Below are 16,652 nucleotides of genomic sequence, written 5' to 3'. Positions count from 1 at the left end.
AAATTAGCTTTTATAGTAATAGTAGGTGATGTAACAAAGCAGATCTTTATCAGGATAACTGACACTGGATATCCACACCATTACTCAGGTGGGCCTTAATTCCCAGCCAGGTTCCCTCCTTGTACACACACTGAAGGTCCCCATCCGTTTTGTAATCTCTTCACATTATCTTCCCTGGAGGAAACTCTAAAATACATGTACATGCAGAAAATAGAACATTTCCTCACACTGGAGCCCAGTGTGGTCCTCCAGATTCCCTGTGCAGTGGCCTGTCTTATCTGGGAAGGCAGGGCAGCAGGAGTGAGGATGGCAGAGAGGAGAATGCATGTCAGGGGAGCCTGGGGTCATAGAAACAGAACAGGACAGACCTAGGAGAACCATTCTGAAAGGACGTAGACCTAGTTGGGCCTTAGGTGGACATCTGCATGGAGAGGGAGAGGACGGTGGTTGAACCCTGAGCACCAGTCTGTAGCAGGCCTCAGGGCAGGGGAGGCAGCTGGTGAGTGATGATGAGACAGCTATCCCTTAAGCCTTGCTTCTCACCCACTGACTTTAGCCACATATGCATCATAGGTGGCCTACGATTCCCCAATCCTGCAATGTGGGTGTTACAGTTCCCTAATGGGCCTTTCTCCCCCAACCCATGGATGGCCTGGGATTGCTCACTGCAGTCTCCTCCATGATCCTTGGGATATCCATGTGGGGCTCAGATTCAGGACTCAAAGGCCTCTCAGTTCCCAGCCCCAGGCTGCTTGCCTGGCCTCCTCTCTGTTCCAACTCTAATGCTTTCCCTCCCTTCCTGGGGTATTACTGCTAGGGATTGAGCCATAGGCCGTGGCTGATGATCTAGGGGATTGCAGAAGGGGGTCCAGGACAGGTCAGGTCATGGTTCAAAGCCAATTACCCAGAGGCCAAGGAATGACCAGCGAGGTCCTTTCCCATGATGCCCCACCACAGCCCCCACCTCAGCAATCCTGCCAAAACCTGTGCAGTCATGTTCAGCTAAACAGCTGAACAAGCTCAGGTAGGTGATGTCCTGCCTGCAACTGGAGGCTTGACCTTCATGATCCTAGAACCTCTGGACTGCAGTGGAATGAGACACCCTGTATCCTGGAGGGAGGAGTCAGGAAGGTTCATGCCAGGCCTACCTTCCCACACAACAGATCCCCTACCATGCTGGGAGGAACTTCTTACCCAGGATGCCAGTGCAATACTCCTTAATGATTAATTAATGAAGTAATTTTGGAAGTAAAGGTTGTGATGAAAGGAAATCTTCATCCTGCCACCAGTGACCAGGATGGCTGAGTTCCTCCAGCTGCCTGACCAAGAAGGAGAAAGAGGACAGACTCAATAGGACCCTTTCATCTAGCTTGGCTGAGAGGTCTGCTAGCTGGAGTGAACCATGAGTTTCTCCTTCCCAGCTCTCCCACTGGGACACCCCCAGGACCCAGGGGGACCTCAAACTGACTCAGACACTAGACACCCCTACAGACCCAGGCACCCCAGCCTGACCTGCAAATCCATCAGTTAGGAAAACAGGACTTCATCATGGTTTCTGACCCAGGCCAACATCTGGTTGTGCCAAACAGTCTACCTCTGGTCAAGGAGCCCCCAGATGATTGGGTGGGCATGCCTTGTAACACCCTGCAACTTTGCAAGAGTACAGAGAATGTGGAGCAGGGTTATGTCCCAGACATTTGGCCTGTCATCCTCCCTTGTTGGTCCTCTGTCTGACTGGCAAGGAGGCAGTGTTCCAACTGTAGTGGTCTTGGGGTGGGTGGAGCCAGGCCAAGAGAGCCTGTGATGACCATGGGCAGGAGGCAGAAGAAGTGGGCAAGTGGTTGCGACTGAGGGGCAGGGGCAGGGTAGTGTGAGGCGGCTGCTTCCTCAAGGTTCATGAGCTGCAGGAGGCCCCTGTGTGCTGGGTGCTGGATGTGCTCTGCTGATGACCGGGTGTGTGGTGTCCTCTCATCCTGGTCTCCCTGAGGGGTGGACCTGTCCATTTGAGGGAAGCCCTGTAGGTAGAAGGGGCTACAGGGTTATGCCTGGCGCATCCCAAGGAGCTCGCATGGATGCAAAGGAGGTTATATATGCTCAGGGCCTACACCCCTTTGGGTGCAGTGCTGGCAGGGAGAAGAAAGCTATCTGGGGAGTTGGTGCCTGCCTTGTGGAGGTCGGCAGCCCCATGTACTGCAAATCTGAGTCTTGAGCACCTTGTGTTTCTGGGGCAAGCCTGTTGGAAACAGTCACTGAGAGCAGGGGTGGTTCAAAAGCTGGCATGGGTGTGCAGAGTCCCCTTCCTCCAGGGACATTCCCAGGGAAAAATGCCCTTCAACTTTGTGCTGTGTGTGAAGGGTTCTTGGCGCCTCCTCTCTTGTGAGTGCTGTGCTTGGCTCTCCATCCCTATCAAGTGCTCCCAGGGCTCCGAAAGCAATCTGCCCTCCTATCTGCAGGAACCTGGCCTCAGCTCCCACCCTGTCCCCCATCCCCTGCCTCTTGGCTGACCACATGTGCCTCCCTCCTGGCTCCTCCCCCCACCCATCCCGCACAACGCCCCCAAGCCTGATGCCCAACCCCTTCTGCCAGCCATCCCAAATGGGCAGCTGCAAGGATATGGCTCTGGCCCAGAAGCCAGAGATGCCCTGTGGCCTGAGGCATTCATGGAGCCCAGCTCCAAGTGAAGACTTCCAGTGAGCTCATTGACGGCCTGGGTGTGCTGCCTCCAGGGCCAGGCTGTGCCCACTGGTCCTCCTTCTGCCACTTCACATCGGTCTCCTCCTCAACCACCACCTCCACCTCAGCCATTAGGTCTTCCACCATCAGCACCTTCTCCTTTTCCAAGGCCGCCTCCTTGATCTGTACCCCGGCCGTCCTCTCCAGCAGAGCCTCCAGCCTGAACATGGTGCCCTCCTGGGTGCTCCGACAGACCCCGGCCTGCGCAGCCCAGCGCATCCCCAGCATCCCTAGGCTCTGGGGGCTGCTCCACAGGAGGGCCGCTCCACAGGAGGCCTGCTCCCTGAAAGTCCCGTGGGCCTCACTCTGCTGAGAACCTAGTCCCACACCTACATGGACCCAGGTATCCTGAAGGGCCCCGCTGGGCCCGCAGATCTCCACTCTCGCCATGGGGCTCAGGTCCCCACCAGAGTCAACTGCGCACAGGAGTTCAGGATCCAGAGGCCCGGGTCCTGGGCTTTCAGAGCCCCGCCAGCAGGCACTGCAGACGTTGCTGCACGTGCAGGAGCCTCTGGGTCGGCAAGGCAGTGCACAACAGCAGGCACGCAAGCTGTCGGTAGCCAACCCTGGCCGCTGGCCTTCAGTGTGCCCAGGACATAGGACGAGAAGCCTTTTAGAACGCTCCTGGGAGTACAGCATTCTCAAGGAGGAAGCATGGTACTCGGAGCCTGTATTTGCCTAGACCTGCGAGAGTGCTTGCCAGGGTTCCGACCTCTGGAGCAGACGAATTCCACCTCAGCACAACCAGGCGACTTTCCTCCCAAAAGCTGGCCCCGACCCACTTACCCCAGGCCACCCCCGCCACCCTCGCCTCAGCGGCCAGAGAGAGTTCTCCTCTGGATCTGCAATATTCCGTACCACCTACCTGGCCTGCCTAATGCAGTGAGACGTTTTCATGTGTTCCCTGTGGGTCAATAGCTTGCCATACTCAGGATATCAGTTAGGGCACTGGAGTTCCATGCCCACAATGCCAAAGGCCATGCAGCCCACTTGTGCCTGCACCTAGCGCTACCTGGCACAAGCTGCGAGGGCTTCTCAGAGGAGGCTTACCCCGGGGGCTGGTGATGCAGGTCAGCCTGGGGAGGTGCCACGCAGGGAGACGCCCACCACCGTCGCACTGATTGGTCTTGCCGGGAAGTGGGCAGTAGTGGCGCGGCTCCCAGCGCCCTTTGCGTGCAGTTCGTTAGGGGGCTCCTGGAAGCCCGGGGCATGTGCCCTGAGGGCCTACCCGCCCACAGGCTCCAGTAAGCACAGCAGCAGGGTGCCTGTGGTGTGGGTCGGGTGGCACAGGCTGTGGTCTGTGAGAGTCCCAAAGAGGGCACCATTTTCAGGATAGAGTCTCTGCAGGAGGAGGTGTCCGGGGCTCAGAGCGAGGCGGTGGCCTTTGGGGAGGAGGTGGTGCTAGTGCTGGATGACATAATGGTGGAGGTGGAGGTGGAGGTGGAGGTGGAGGTGGAGGTGGAGGTGGAGGTGGAGGTGGTGGCGGAGGAGGAGGGCCTCGTGGAGCAGCAGGAGGATGCCCAGCGGGCACAGCCTGGCCCTGGGCCCATGACCCCAGAGTCTGCACTGGAGGAGCTGCTGGCCGTTCAGGTGGAGCTGGAGCCAGTTAATGCCAGAGCCAGGAAGGCCTTTTCTCAGCAGAGGGAAAAGCTGGAGAGGAGGCGCAAGCCGCGCCTGGACTACACAGGCGCCATCATCCAGAACATCCCTGGCTGCTGGGCCAATGTTGTAATCTTTTCAGTATTTCTTCTGCCTTTCTAGTTGAGAGGTGCTCTTGCAGAAGTGTAAGTAACTGATGGGCAGCTCGGCGTCGATGTGATTATTTGGGGAACAACAGTGAGTTGCCGTGGACAAATGTGGCTGTAGTAAACCAGAGCAGGCGTGGGTATTATTTTCCTGCATGCGGCAGAGAAACCCTTTGTGATGCCAAGCAGCAGACGTTTGGGGCATCTTTTTGGAGAGCAGAAGCGAGTTCTCACTAGAACAGGTTTTTCTGTGAATCAAGCTATTGTTAAGGGAGTGTGATTGCTGCCCCTTGCCAGTCCGATCTGGGAATGGGCATCTTCGGTTATAAGCATATTCTGCCGCTCCTCAGACACCAGCGACTCTTCGCAAGTCACCCCTCTGCGTGTCAGTGCAGTCAGCCTCAGAATTATATGCACTCCATGAACCCAAGAGGCCTTAATTCAGGGGGAGGTAGAGGAGAAAGGGAGGTCATACATGGAAGCAGATCTTAGAAATTCCTTACCCAAGCCTTTGGGTGCTCTAGGCCTTCTTCCCTCTTGCTTCTAACTTTTCCTTCCATTGCATCTAAAGGCTCTTTGACCTAAAACAGATGGCAAACCACCCCCTGATATCAGCCCTGATCAGTGACCAAGATGAAGACATGCTGAGCTACATGATCAACTTGGAGGTGAGGCTGGGAAGACTGAGGCTAGAGGGTTTAGTGGGGGAGGGTAAGGGAAATACTTCATTCCTGTAAGCAACAGTGGGCACCTCACCCAAAAAGATGTTTAAGCTTTCTCCACCTTGTCCTGACAGGTGAAAGAAGTGAAACATCCCATTCATCTCTGCAAGATCATGTTGTTATTTTGGAGTAACCCCTACTTACAGAATAAAATGGTGACCAAGGAATATCTTGGGAATGTCACAGGTGACAGGTGGCTCCCAGGATGGGTAGTGGAAGGAAGATGATGGGTGGATCATTGCCAATGTGATCCAGCCCTCTTCACACAAAATCCTCTCTCTGTAGAATACAGGGCTTCTCATTCCACTCCAATTCCGTAGTATCCAGATTATGAAGTTGAGGCTTATTGCCCCAGACACCACAATAGCAGCCTTAACTTCTTCAACTGGTTTTCTGACCACAACTTCACAGGACCTAATAGGATTGCTGAGGTGCATCCTCACCGGGAAACATCAGGAATAACCCTGGTGTGTTCCCAGCTGCTTAGGTCACCAGTCTGAGCCCTGATGAGGCCTTTCCCGATTGATTCCCCTGACAGATCCTATGTAAGGACCTGTGGCACAATCCCCTGCAATACTACAAGAGGATGAAGCCACCTGAAGAGGGAACAGAGATTTCAGGTAAGCCATTCAGTTGGAACTGTAGCTGTTTGATGCCCACTATGAGGGGGTTGACACCCCTCACTATTCAGGGAGCCTGGACTCTGATTTCAGAAATGTAGAAATTGAGGCTTATTTCATAAATGTGGAAATTCCTTTAGAGGAAGACAGAGAGGGACAGAATCCAGGACATTCGGGGCATTGAGCTGAAAAAGGCACTTTAGAGACTACACTGCATAGCAGGTTATAACTGTGGAGTCTTTTTTGTTTTGTTTTGTTTTGTTTTTTCTTTTTTTTTTGAGACAGAGTCTCACTCTGTCGCCCAGGGTGGAGTGCAGTGGCGCGATCTCGGCTCACTGCAAGCTCCGCCTCCTGGGTTCACGCCATTCTCCTGCCTCAGCCTCCCAAGTAGCTGGGACTACAGGCGCCCGCCACCACGCCCGGCTAATTTTTTGTATTTTTAGTAGAGACGGGGTTTCACCGTGTTAGCCAAGATGGTCTCGATCTCCTGACCTCGTGATCCACCTGCCTCGGCCTCCCAAAGTGCTGGGATTACAGGCGTGAGCCACCGCGCCTGGCCAACTGTGGAGTCTTAAGCCCAGAGAAGTATAGTGCATGTCCAGATTCACTGATAGGTAAACCTGAATCATTAACTTCAATTTGTGGCGCTTGATTTCATGGCTGTCAGCCCCACTGGCAGTCAGCCCCACTGGCAGTCATCCTATCAACACCTTAAGATTTAACTCCCTGAATGTGCCTCTTTGTCATCCTTGCCACAAACCACACAAGACTGTTTAGATTGATGGATTTTCTTAAGCTACTGCCTGATAAAATTTTGGTGTGCTTTTCGTGAACAATGCATCTTGTTAGCTGACTCCCATCACAGAGTATACTGGGAATGGAGCAGGTATTGCAAAGAACAGTTTGTAACACATGGTAGGACGAAGTTTAAGAGATCAAAAATGGGAAAGGGGTAGTCTTTACTCAGCAGGCCCTAAAATTAAAACATTTTAAAGTATGGCTCAGAGGAAATGCATTTTGACATGCGTTTGTGTTTCTCTAGGGGACTTCTGGATTTTGAGATGAATATGATGGAGCATCAGGCTTTACCTAAAACAGCAGAACTCCTACAAAGTTACCACAGTATGCAGATGTCAGTACTCAGCATGGTCTTATGCACAGGAACTAAAGGAAAAACAGATCCAGTCACAAAAAAAATGCAGACAGGAAGAGGGGGTAAAATTGGATTGTATGGAATGAAAAATAAACACTATTAAGGATGTGTGACTCTGTATGTGTGTGTGTGTGTGTGTGTGTGTGTATGTGTATCTGTGTGTGTGGGTATGTTCATCCCCTAGATTCATGTGTCATAATGAATTGATCAATCCATATGTTTTATTCTTTTCATGGAAATGACCAGTCTGTGTTGGAGCTAGGCCTCTAAAGTTGTAGAGTGAATGGGTGTAGAATGTTTGGGGATTCTTCCTACAATACAGAGTTGGGGAGCTACAAGAAAGAAAAGACAGTTTACCTGGAGGCTTACTTCACCCTATGGAAGCAGAGGTAGTTCATTGAAAGGGGTTAGTGGCCACTAAGATATCCAGGACCCAGTTTGCTGGGATAAGGTAACTCCAAAATCCTTCATTTTGGGTATCATCAAACACATTAAGATAGCACAGGATGATGGAAATCTTAAAGTTCACTTTCATGTTGAAATCACATGTTCTGCTTTTAAAGGTGAATGCATAATCCTTTTCTGGAACAATCAGCCTCTCAGGACCAGGGGTATCACCAATGTGAGAAGAAATTGGCATGTAAGGTGTCCGGAGGGACTATTGGAAAGGTTACAGAGGCATGTGGGAAGGCATTCACGGTACGCCTTATTTTTTTTTTTTTCTGGCATAGGTGACTATGGGAAAACACAAACATTCAAAAGTGAGGGGAAGGTTGGTGGATTTGTGTAATAGAAGATTGCCAGAGGATCCATGCATGGACTCTGTGTCAGTTGATGGTCCAGGATATGGACACTGTTGTTGATGTTTACATCTTTATTTGGGTTAAGCTTTTCTCCAAGATTCTTGTTAGATGAGGAGCCAATACTGTATGTAGCTAACACCATTACGAGGCACTTTGTGCTCATGCAAACTCTAGTGAGGCTCTATACTTACCAGTGATGGGCACTGCAGATTGTTTCTGGAGCCCAGGTCCCTTTTATTTTCTGTGGCCTTTTCAGCATACTTTGCATAAGGTTAATAATGTAAAGAGAATGTAATTGCAGAGCATGTGTAACAAGCCTCACACAGGAGAACAAAACATAACAGCATTCATTCTCAAGTGGGTGGCTGCTTCCCAGGAACATCTGTGTCTATGCACAGGAAAAGGGGTGGCCTCTGTCATGGATGGAGGAGGAGGATTTCAGAGTTGGGTGCAGAACTTTCTTCCCCATTCCCAGATAAAACAGATACAACATGAGCATCCCTGTCAAAGACACACTAATAGAGTGCTAACATTCCTGTCCCATATGAACTGTGGTCAGCCCAGCTTCTGTAAGAAGAGCTATATTGATTCAGGGAATAGGGTTTGACAGTCAGAAGTTCATGAATCTATTGTGCTGCCTTCAGTATGCATTCCACACCTTCTGCTCAGTATCAGCAGATGAGCTTTGAAAATCTATAGCTCAATTTTGCCCCTGCTCTCATGCAGACAGCTGAGGCTCTGGAGCAGGAGTTTTGACCTCTTCTGACTACTGTCCCCATGACCCGCAAACACATGAGAAACAGGTTTTCTCAGCAAATTATTCCTGAAAACAGTGGGAACTCTTTGGCCCCCTCAAGCTGCCCTCTATCTTACTGTGTGCTGGTCAAAGGGCACTGTGGTCCATTACAGTAACCCTATAGTGGGAGTGGGGCAGTAGATTGGTGTGTGCACTCAGGGCAACTCAGATTGGGAAATGTCTGGGGACTTGCCTATAATCAGGTTGTCTGAAAAGGTCTTGCACCAAATTTAATGCATAGGAAAAAGTTGAGGAAATGGTCTTGCAATGATTTTTCTAGGAGGTAAATAGATAAGGAAAAGACTGTAAGTAGATGCCAGGGCTAGTTTTTGAGCTAGCCTGTTTTAAAGTGGTGGTAGGGGAAGAGCTTTTCCCAAGGCAGGCAGCAAACTAGAAACTGTCTACAATGATGGGCTTGCCATGAGCTGGTGGCTGAGCCATATTGGCCACCCAACCGAGTGAACGCTGCTGACTGGGCTTCTTCCTCCAATCCTGCATGCAATTCAGTCTAGTGATTTCACATGTGCTCCATTGTTTAGGCATTATCAGAGATCGTGCTGAATTATACAGTCAGTCTAATGCTGCTTCCACTGAATATCCGTTCACATGGGCCACAGATGCTAAGGTCTCTGACAAATTTGCATTCTGCCTCAGTAACTCTGAAACACCTCTGTTATTTCTAGCATCAGGGTCTTGGAGTTTTTTCATGTTTAAACTGCCAAGTGTTTGTCTGTATATCTGTATGGGTTTGGATCTTTCCTCTGACTCCACCTATGTCTCTGTCTGTCAGACATGTTTCCACACTGCCTGTATTAATTTGTACACACCTATCTCTACAACCATGACGGACTTTCTATCCATGTCTTTGGACATCTATCACTCTCTCTCCCTTCCTTTGTTCTTTTCCTTCACTTACACCCCTCCTTTATTCCTTCCCTTTCTTACCCACTCCCCTCTCTCCATCTGTATCAACTATCTTCCTATCCTCTTCTGAATTTACTTTGTAATTCTGAATCTGTGGGCAGTGGTGTCAGATTATTGTTTTCATGTCTGGATGAAATTCCTCTTATAAAGAATCTCAGCTGAAGGAGATGAGTTCTTTTTTGAGCCATAATGAACCATTTATTTCAGGCCTATCTAGGAATGACAGTGTTAAAAAAAAAAAAAAGAAGAATAACTGGGCATTACAGTAAAGCCAAAAGTCAGATGGATCCCAGTCGTCCCACTCAGTATACCCAAAAACTGGAAAAGTGAAAAAGTGGGTTATGCCTATGGTCTCTAAAGTGGAAAGAGAACTTTCAAGACATTGTGTAAGATCATTTTCCAGGAGGCAGCTGTAGTTCATAGATACATGTGGTGTAAACACAAGTGCAATGATGAAACAGAGAAAATGTACTTCTCCGTATGTTTTTATTTTGTATTATCCTTTTAACAAACATCGTGTATACAGAATTTCTTCATGAAGTCATAAATTATTGTTTAATGAACTTATATCTGAGTTCTTCATTGTGTCAAACAATGTCAAAGAATCATGAATGACTATGAACTGCTATAGATAAGTGATGTGAAATAAGATGAGAACATATAGAAAGGGCAGATCATAGACTGAGAACCTCACCAAGAGGTTCAGGTGAGCTGAATCTATGTCAGGGATTCAGAAAAAGACACTTGTTATTAAGGGCTTTGAGGCCAAAGGAAGTACTCTTTGTACATTCCTGTCTTTTAACTCATTTGAGGAGTTAGGTGTATTACTATTTACAGTGTTCTCTCTGCCCGTTCCTATTGTTCTCCCCAACTGGGGCTGTTATTTGAAAGCTGGTTTCTTTCATTGGGTCACATAGGCTCTAATGATGTTTTGTTTATTTTTATTATCTTCACACTACATAGTTTTAATTTACCTAATTTGACTCTTTTTTGTTGTTTTGTTTTCTGAGAATGGGTCTTACTCTGCATCCTAGGTTAGAGAACAAAACTATGATATCAGCCCACTGCAGCCTGGACACCCCACACTCATGTGATCCTCTCAACTCAGACTCTCACATAGCTGACACTAGAGGTGCATGCCACCCCTCCCAGCTACATATTAATTAATTAATTAGTTACTTTTTAGACGTGGGCCCACGTTGCCCCAGGCTGGTCTGGAACTCTTGAGTGCAGGCAGTCCTCCCACCTCACCCTCTTAAAGTGCTGGGATTACAGGTGTGACCCAGGGCCCCAAAATGGCTTTGAGATTTTTTCTGTTTTCTTCTGCCTCCTCATGTCTTCTTTTGAAATATGCAGTGAAGGTTTCAATTCATGGACTATAGTCTCCAGGCCTGTAATTTGTATATTCAATTGATCATCTACATTGGGATATATATATTATATATATATACATATATATATACACATATATATACATATATATATACACATATATATACATATATATATACACATATATATACATATATATATATACACACACACATGTATATATATGGGCACTTCTTTATAAGAAAATACTTCACAGACATTTATTCTCTTAAGGCATTTTAAACATTGTATTTTTTTTATTTTTACAATTTTTTATTATTACACTTTATGTTCTAGGGTACATGTGCACAACGTGCAGGTTTGTCACATAGGCATACATGTGCCATGTTGGTGTGCTGCACCCATTAACTCATCATTTACATTAGGTATATCTCCTAAGGCAATCCCTCTCCCCTCCCCCCACCCCACGACAGTCCCCGGTGTGTGATGTTCCCCACCCTGTGTCCAAGTGTTCTTATTGTTCAATTCCCACCTGTGAGTGAGAACATGCGGTGTTTGGTTTTCTATCCTTGCAATAGTTTGCTCAGGATGATGGTTTCTAGCTTCATCCATGTCCCTACAAAGACATGAACTTATCCTTTTTTATGGCTGCATAGTATTCTGTTGTGTATATATGCCACATTTTCTTAATCCAGTCTATCACTGATGGACATTTGGGTTGATTCCAAGTCTGTGCTATTGTGAATAGTGCTGCAATAAACGTACGTGTGCTTGTCTTTATAGCAGCATGATTTATAATCCTTTGGGTATATGCCTAGTAATGGGATGGCTGGGTCAAATGGTATTTGTAGTTCTAGATCCATGAGGAGTTGCCACATTGTCTTCCACAATATTTGAACTAGCTTACAGTCCCACCAGCAGTGCAAAAGCATCCTGTTTCTCCATATCCTCTCCAGCACGTGTTCTTTCCTGACTTTTTAATGATCACCATTCCAACTGGTGTGAGATGGTATCTCATTGTGGTTTTGATTTGCATTTCTCTGATGGCCAGTGATGATGAGCATTTTTTCATGCGCCTGTTGGCTCCATAAATGTCTTCTTTTGAGAAGTGTGTGTTCATATCCTTTGTCCACTTTTTGATGGGGTTGTTTGATTTTTTTCTTGTAAATTTGTTTAAGTTCTTTGTAGACTTTGGATATTAGCCCTTTGTCAGATGGGTGTATTGTAAAAGTTTTCTCCCATTCTGTAGTTTGCCTACTCTCTCTGATGGTGGTTTCTTTTGCTGTACAGAAGCTATTTAGTTTAATTAGATACCATTTTATTTTTTAAATTTTCTTATGAAATGATACATATTTATAACTCAAAAGTTGATGTTCAAAAACTCATATACATTAGGCATTAGATATATCCAGCTAATAGCACATATATGACCTCACATATTTGTCATTTTTGTGGTGATAAAACTTGACATACATTGTCTTAGGATTCTTTAGAGAAAGAATATGTTAATCACTAGTTATAGTCAGCATGCTGTAGAAAAGGTTTTTAAGCATTCCTCCTTTCTAACTAGAAATATGTGTTCTTGATCCAACATCTCCTCAGTGCACTGTGCACCTCACAGAGGTAGTGACTGTGAGGTCCATTTTTTAGATTTTTTATAGGAATGAGGTCATGTGCTATTTGCCTTTCTGATACCTGGCTTGTGTCCCTTAACAAAGTGGCATGTACACATTCAGCAGATTCAGATGTATTGTCACAACTGGCAGGATTTCCTTCTTTGTTATTGCAGCAGATTTTTCCATTGTGCATATATGCCCCATTTTTTTTGTCCACTCTTCAACTGAGGGACACTCAGGTTGCTTCCATATTTTGGTTATAGTGAAAATGTAAAGCATGCAGCAATAATTGCATGGGTGCATGCACCGCTTCAACATACTGATTTGTATACTTATGGGTGTGCCCCGGTATTCTGATTTGCTGGATCATATGGTGGGTGGTTCTACTTGTAGATTTCTGAAGACTCTTTATAATTAAATAAAATCCATAAAGATTCTTGTAATCCTGCACTAATTTACATTCCCACCAAAAGTGTGCAAGGATTTCCTTTTATCTGCATCCTCCCCAGAAATGAGGTGTGTGTGTTTTTTGTTGTTGTTGTTTTTTGTTATTTGTTTTTTGTTTTGGTCTTTTGGATAATAGGCATTCTGACTGACATGAGATGAAATCCCATTGTGGTTTTGATTTGCATTTTCCTGATGGATTAGGGATGATGAGCACTTTTTACTGGGCAACTGTATGTCTTAGTTTCACAAATGAGTATTCACATCCTTAGCCCATTTGTTTTCATGCTATTGAGTTGTTGGAGTTCCTTATGTATTGTATTCACCCATTAACAGACGTATGGTGAGCCAATGATTTCTCCCATCCTGTAGAATGTCCCTTTCCTCTGTTTAGTTTCCTGTGGTGTGCCGAAGCACTTTAGTTTGATATAACACCATTCTCTATTTTTGATTGTGTTTACTGTGCTTTTGCAGTCCCATTGAGGCCATCTGCCCTCACCGATGTCATGGAACTTCTTCCTTGTGATTTCTTCTGTATTTTTATCGTTTCAGGTCTGACATTGGAGTTTGGTGAGAAATAATCTACTTTTAAAATCTTGTATATGGATATTCAGGTTTTCCCCAACCTAGTTTATAGAAGATACTGGATTTTGCATTGTGTGCTTTTGCTTCTTTGGGAAAAGGTCATGAGCTATAAATGCAGTGACTTAGTTCTGGGCCTCTATTGTTTTTCATTAGCTCATGGCTCTGCTTTTCTAGCAATGCTGTTATATTTTGGTGTGAAAAACTTTGTAGTATATTGTGAAGTTAGGTAGTGTGATGCCTTCAGCTTTGTGCTTTTTACTGGATTGCTCTGGGTCCTCAGGACCTTTTGCCATTTCATAGCAAATCTATGACTTTCAGGTTGGTTTTCTATGAAGAATGGGTCATTGATATTTTTACAAGGGTTGTGTAGAATTTGTAGATCACTGAAGTAGTATTGATGTCAATGCCATTTAGACAATGTGTGTGTTTGTGTGCACATGCTCAGGGACAAAAGACACTGGGTGTCCTCACCAATAGTGAGGTGGGCCTTAATGTCCAGCTAGATTGCCTTCCTGGACACACACAGAAGGTCCCCTTCTGTTTTGCTGTCTTTTCACATTTTCTCCCCTGTGAGCCCTGTGTGGTCCTCCAGATTCCCTGTGTGGTGGCCTGTCTTTTCTGGGGGTGGGCAGAGGCTGGGTGAATGAAGATGGCAGAGGGGAAAAAGCATGTCAGGGAAGCCTGGGGTCATTGAAACAGAACTTGACAGGCCTGAGAGAGCCATTCTGAGAGGATGTAGACCTAGATGGGCCTCAGGAGGGAATGTGCCTGGAGGGTGAGAGCACCCTGGTTGAGTCCAAACTGAGCCCCCAGTGAAAGCAGGACTCAGGGCAGGGAAGGGAGGTAGCAAGGAATGATGAGGCAGCTATCTCTTGAGCCTGACTTCTTACACATTGACCTCAGCTACTTATGCCTCTTAAGCAGCTTAAGGTTCCCCAGTCCTGAAATGTGAGTACTACAGTTCCCTGCTGGGTCTTTCTCCACCAGCCCATGATAGCCTGAGTTTTCTTACTGCAATCTCCTCCCTGAGCCTTGGCCTAGCTCCAGGACCCACAGGCCTCTCAGCCCCCAGCCCTGAGGTGCTCCCCAGCCTCCTCTCTGTTCCCTCTCTGAGGGCCTAACTCCCTCGGTTAGTGCTGCAGGAGATGGAGCCACAGGCCCTGGCTGATGATCTGGGGGACTGGGCAAAGTGGTCGTGACAGGTCAGGTTCTGGTTCAAAGCCAGTTCCTCCAATGTCAAGGAATGATCTGCAAGACCCTTTTACATGACACATCACAGTCACCCCACCTCAGCAATCCTGCCATACCCTGGGCAATACCCACCGTCAGTCAACCAACTGAAGAAGCTCAGTTAGGTGGTGCCCTGCCTAAAACTGGGACCTTCGCCTGCATGACCCTAGAACCACTGGACTGCAGTGGAGCCAGTCACCCTGTATCCTGGAAGGAGAGGAGTTAGGAAGGCTCATGCCAGGCCTAGCTTCCCACAGGCCACCCCCTCTACCATGCTGGGAGGCACTCTTTATTGAGGATGCCAACACAATACTCCTTAATGATCACTTCATTGTGGAAGTAAATGTTGTGAGGGAAGACAAACTTCATCCTGCTGCTGGTAGTCAGGATGGCTGAGTTCCTCCACCTGCCTGTCCAAGAAGGAGAAAGAGGATGGTCAAGGGACAATTTCATCTAGGTGGGCTGAGGTGGCCTGCTAGCTGGGGTGAAGCATGCGTTTTCCCTTTCCAGCTCTCCCACTGAGACACCCCCATGCCCCAGGATGACCTCAACCTGACCAGGACCTTGGGACCCTCTCCCATGCTCCCCATCCTGACCTGCAAGTCTATCATGTAGCTTTGCCAGACTTCCTCATGGTTTCTGAGCTTCTTACTCTCACCAGAAATAATCATAACTTTTAAACTGTTCTTTATGTCAAATTAAATTTTTCATTTTTACTGTCTCGTGTTTTGGATGGGGCACATATTTTTACATTTATTTTCACACTTATTGTACCTCTTTGATAAACTGCTTACTTACATTCATAATAATCTTTCTGTTTTACTTGTCTGTTCCTAATGATTCACTGAAACTAAGAATTCTATTTATGCTTATATGTTTCAGCAACCACATGTCAGATAATGATGCAGGTTACTGGAGAAATCACATATACAAGTCCAAAGGGAGATGAAGAGGAAGAAGAAGAAAGCAAGCTTTAAAGTCTATACATTCCTAACACTGTATCAGAAACTCAGTACTCATAGTGAATTCAAAGAATGATCACAGTCAATTCTATCTCATACCTAGACAGAAATATGAAACTTCAAAAGAAAAGAAAGTTATGAACTTTGGGCTTGTAAAATTTTTCCTATATAAATAAAATTATTGGTAACTTTATCTCACTAAAAAATATAAAAATCCATGTTCTGTATATGTGTAAATATAAATATTTTTATATCCATCAATTATGACCTGTAAGCAAGTAATAAAGTGAAAGTACAGTACAATGATATATGGAACTTTCTCAGTCTTAAAATATTCCATTGAGAGTATTAATTTTACAAAAACCATAAAGAATGCTTCATGAAACTACATTGTACAGTACTTTTCAGTATTTTACTTACATTTTAAATAATCAACAAATTAAAGGGAATTCTCCATCATTATTTATTACCAATGCCACTATTCTACTTGAGTAATCCTTTTGAAATGAAGTATTTTAAATAAAACATTAAAAACAAATTATATTGTTTGATTTCAGCTTTTGATGAAATCATACTTCTGTATTTGTAGTAATGTGAGGTATAACTTTCTCCTCACAATGGGTCTTTTATAATACCAGTGTTATTGTTTTCTCTGATACAAACACTGCAATATCTCATGGCTTTACTGTACATGCCTCCATAAAGTAGGCTTCAAACAGGTGGAAAAATTATGTTTGTGACAAAACTCTAGGAAAGGGAATGGTAAAATGGGAGAATAATTTCTAACTTGCTAACTGTTGGTCAATGGATTTGTATATATTTAGATATAGACACATATTTGCACACTGTGAGTTTGCACATGTACATATACATTTATATGATATACTCATAATATATGGGTTATATAATCTTTTAATCCACAACTTTATACGTGTGAAATTTAATAAGCGGTCACATTATTTTATACTCAATTTGATGGAGAACAAC

General features: G+C 45.9%; 1 pseudogene; it reads left to right on the top strand.

Moving 5' to 3' along the window:
- The first annotated feature begins 3,387 nt into the window (after positions 1-3,387).
- Positions 3,388-15,680, top strand: LOC129530350 (testis-specific Y-encoded protein 9-like; annotated as a pseudogene).
- Positions 15,681-16,652: the final 972 nt, after the last annotated feature.

This window comes from Gorilla gorilla, chromosome Y, assembly GCF_029281585.2.
Source record: "Gorilla gorilla gorilla isolate KB3781 chromosome Y, NHGRI_mGorGor1-v2.1_pri, whole genome shotgun sequence".
Classification (NCBI taxonomy): Eukaryota; Metazoa; Chordata; class Mammalia; order Primates; family Hominidae; genus Gorilla; species Gorilla gorilla.
The sequence above is the reverse complement of the archived record's forward strand: the minus strand, read 5'-3'. Positions and strand labels throughout refer to the sequence as shown.